Raw genomic sequence first — 4,514 nt, forward strand, 5'->3', positions numbered from 1 at the left:
CTAGAAAGGTTCTGTTCCTCCGTTCTGACACACCGTTCCATTGTGGAGTTCCAAGAGGAGTCAATTCAGATAGAATTCCACATTCTTTCAGATGGTCATCAAATTCATAGGTCAGATATTCACCGCCTCTGTCAGACCGCAGTGCCTTAATCTTCTTGCGTAATTGATTCTCTACTTCACTCTGAAATTCCTTGAATTTGTCAAAGGATTCAGACTTATGCTTCATTAGGTAGACATAACCATATCTACTGAAGTCATCAGTGAAAGTGATAAAGTAGCTGAAACCACCTCTAGCATTTGTACTCATTGGTCCACATACATCTGTATGGATTAAACCCAATAGTTCAGTTGCTCTTTCTCCAACTTTAGAGAAAGGTTGCTTTGTCATTTTTCCATGTAAACATGATTCGCACTTACCATAACCCTCTAAGTCAAATGGTTCTAGAATTCCTTCCTTTTGAAGTCTTTCTATGCGTTTCAAGTTAATATAGCCTAATCGACAATGCCACAGATACACTAGAGGAAAAAACCTCAAGTGCGGGCTCATTTTAAGGGGTTTAGTGCGGGCTTTTACATGTGCAGCACATGGCCTGCCCGCACTTGATGTTTCTTAAGTGCTGCCAAAATATTGGCAGCACTTGATGTTTCAAGTGCTGCCAATTTGGAAAATGAGCCCGCACTTGACATATTTTATGCTGCCCATTTTAGGATATGAGCCCGCACTTGACATATTTGGTGTTGCCAATTTTGAAAATGAACCCGCACTTGACATATTTGGTGCTGCCAATATTGAAAATGAGCTCGCACTTGAGATATTTGGTGCTGCCAAATTTGAAAATGAGCCCGCACTTGACATCTCAATGGGCAGCACAAGCATAAAAATGAGCCGCACTTAGCCTATAAATGAGCCGCACTTGATCTAGATTTGTTGTATAACCGATTTCCCTGCTACATATTACAATTGGACCACGCCACTGATTAACCTCCATACGTCATATAAAAAGTATCCAATTACATAGATAATTAAATTAAATAGTAAATAATTGTAAATATAAAATTCGATTACATTACAATCATATGAAAAACTAGCTAGCATCCATAATTTAAGATTCAGTACAAGAAAATATCAAAGACAATCACTGGTAATGAATTTTGCAAACATTTCTCGAACTTCATCTATCTTCCTCAAAGGTGAAAGGCCGCTCCCTCGGATAATTGTATACCTTAAAAAGATCAACCATCAAAAAATATATATACACTTTAGTTATATTATTGAATCGTACAATAAATTAAGACTTAATTTGTTCATAATAAAGATATAATGAACCGTATAATAATAAAATTGGTTAATTTCGGTCCCAACTTTCATCTAATGAACTTAAATAAATATTTTAAAGTCCTTCCATGTTTAATAAACTTAGTTTTATGTTTCAAAGACTCATTCTCACCCATTTTGGTGGTTATGCACATTTAAGCCTCGTTAGTTCATTATCGGTTACATTTTGACTAAAATGGCTAATTTCGGTCTCAACTTTCAACTAATGAACTTAAATTAGTATTTTAAAGTCTTTCCATGTTTAATACACTTAGTTTTATGTTTCAAAGACTCATTCTCACATACTTTGGTCAAATTATGCACATTTAAGATTCGCTTGATCATTGTAGGCCACATTTTGACTAAAATGGCTTATTTCGATTCTAATTTTCAACTAATGAACTTAAATGAGTATTTTAAAGTCTTTCCATGTTTAATACACTTAGTTTTATGTTTCAAAGACTCATTCTCACCATTTTGGCGAAGTTATGCACATTTAAGCTTCGTTAGTTCATTATCGGTCACGTTTTGACTAAAATAGCTAATTTCGGTCCCAACTTTCAACAAATGAAATTAAATGCGTATTTTAAAGTCTTTACATGTTTAATACACTTAGTTTTATGTTTCAAAGACTCATTCTCACTATTTTGGTGAAGTTATGCACATTTAAGTTTCGTTAGTTCATTATCGGTCACATTTTGACTAAAATGGCTAATTTCAATCCAACCTTTCAACTAATGAACTTAAATTAGTATTTTAAAGTCTTTATATGTTTAACATACAATTTTATGTTTTAAATACTCATTCTCACATACTTTGGTCAAATTATGCACATTTAAGACTCGTTTGATCATTATAGGCCACATTTTGACTAAAATGGCTTATTTCGGTTCTAACTTTCAACCAATGAACCTATATAAGTATTTTAAACCCTTTAGATGTTTAATATACTTAGATATATGTTTCAAATACTCATTCTCACCTACTTTAGTCAAGTTATGCATATATGAAACTCGTTTGATAAGTATAGGTTACATTTTGACTAAAATGTCTTATTTCGGTCCAAACTTTCAACTAATGAACCTAAATAGGTATTTTAAACCCTTTACATGTTTAATACACTTAGCTTTATGTTTCAAAAACTCATTATCACCCACTTTGGTCAAGTTATACACATTTAAGGCTCATTTGATAATTATAGGTCACATTTTGGCTTAAATGATTTATTTCGGTTCCACATTTCAACTAATGAACCTAAATGAGTATTTTAAACCCTTAACATGTTTAATACACTTAGATTTATGTTTGAAAGACTCATTATCACCGACTTTTGTCAAGGTATGCACATTTAAGGCTCGTTAGTTCAATATAGTTCATATTTTCACTAAAAATGACTTATTTCGGTCTCCACATTCAACTAATGAACCTAAATAAGTATTTTAAACCCTTTACATGTTTGTTAGATGTATTTTAATGTTTCTAAGTCATATTTTGACTAAAATGCCTTATTTTAGTCACAACTTTCATCTAATGAACCTAAATAAGTATCTTAATCCCTTACATGTTTGTTAGGTTTAGTTTAAAGTTTCTAAGACTCCATTTCACCTACTTCGGTCAAGTTATGCATATTTAAGGCTAGTTTGATCATTATATGTCATATTTTTACTAAAATGACTTATTTCGCTCCCAATTGTCAACTAATGAACCTAATTAAGTATTTTAAACCCTTTATATGTATAATATTCTTAGTTTTATAATTCTAAGACTCATTCTCACCTAATTTGGTCAAGTTATGCATATTTAAGGCTCGTTTGATCATTATAGGTCATATATTGACTAATATGACTTATTTCACTCCCAACTTTCAAGTAATGAACCAATATAAGTATTTTAAATCCTACATGTTTAATATACTTAGTTTTATATTTCTAAGACTCATTCTCACCTACGTTGGTCAAGTTATGAACATTTAAGGCTCGTTTGATCATTATAGGTCATATTGTGATTAAAATGGATCATTTCGCTCCCAACTTTCAACTCAATGTCACCTAGTTAGGTCTAGTTAAGCACATTTAAGGTTTATTGGATCAATACAGGTGATTTTTTTCTTTCACCAAAGTATGTTTTGAGCTAACCCATTTGTTCATTATTAAGTTGTAACAAAGTTGACTTAGGTTCACTAGAAAGTCAACCTAAGTCAACTTATTGCAAATGCAGCAGAAAGAAGATCTGTACAGATGTACATATCAGACATAAAATACCAAGCATATCATTAAGCATTAGTGCAGATCATTAAGCATTAGTGCAGATCAGCAAGCTAGCATCAATGAAGATTAGAAAGGCAGAATATGACCAAATCAAAATGCAGCACATCAGTACAGAAACACAGAACATGTTCAGATCAGTATGCAGCACAAAAAAATGGAACATGTGAAGCAATTAAATGAAGGAAACCATATTCTTGCAAATATTCTCAACTTTTATTGATAAAAAACATTAACCTATTTGTGAGGCAGCAGATTGTGTAAGATGGATAACGCTTTCGCACAAAAGAAATATGAACCATGTCAACCAGCTTGTTACCCTAAACAGAAAAATGTCAACCAGCTTGTTACCCTAAACAGAAAAATGTCAACCAGCTTGTTACCCTAAACAGAAAAATGCAGAATTGCAGACATATTTTAGCATAGCTGAACTAGATAAGATTAATGGCTAATTGAAATTTATATATATATAAATATATATCCAATAGCTCATGTAAAATGTGTACGGGTAGGGGGATACTACAACAACAAGGAAAACATTTAGTATTGTACACATACTTGAGCCGTATCTCCTTCAAATCCAAAAGATATGTGCGAGCATCTGGAATACCCTGGGTTCGGGTTTGGATTGTTTATTGAATCCTCTGAGACTCCGAAAAGAGATATGACCTGTTTGTCAAATGGTTCAAAAAGTGAATAATAAAAACTTAATGCATCATGTCACAAAAAGACAACAATATTACCATGAAATCCAGTCATTGCAAAAAGACAGAGATTAGGCATCCAACCTCAATAAGTGACAATCAATGCTACGAATTTCGTTCACCATCCCAGAATCAGTTCAAAACAAATCTGCAGCATCAGTTCACAGCAGGTCAGTTCACAACTGCTGTTCAGATCTGGTGATTTGATCAGTACAGCAGATCAGTACAAGA

The 4,514-nt window shown here is 32.8% G+C and overlaps 1 long non-coding RNA gene across 1 annotated transcript; it reads right to left on the reverse strand.

The window, feature by feature from the left end:
* Positions 1-975: 975 nt before the first annotated feature.
* On the reverse strand, positions 976-4,242 carry LOC130459847 (uncharacterized). The gene is made up of 2 exons (XR_008919524.1): positions 4,138-4,242; positions 976-1,223 (listed from the first exon to the last, which is right to left on the reverse strand). It is a non-coding gene; the product is annotated as an uncharacterized lncRNA (long non-coding RNA).
* Positions 4,243-4,514: the final 272 nt, after the last annotated feature.

The sequence above is a fragment of the Spinacia oleracea genome, chromosome 4 (assembly GCF_020520425.1).
Source record: "Spinacia oleracea cultivar Varoflay chromosome 4, BTI_SOV_V1, whole genome shotgun sequence".
Lineage (NCBI taxonomy): Eukaryota > Viridiplantae > Streptophyta > Magnoliopsida > Caryophyllales > Amaranthaceae > Spinacia > Spinacia oleracea.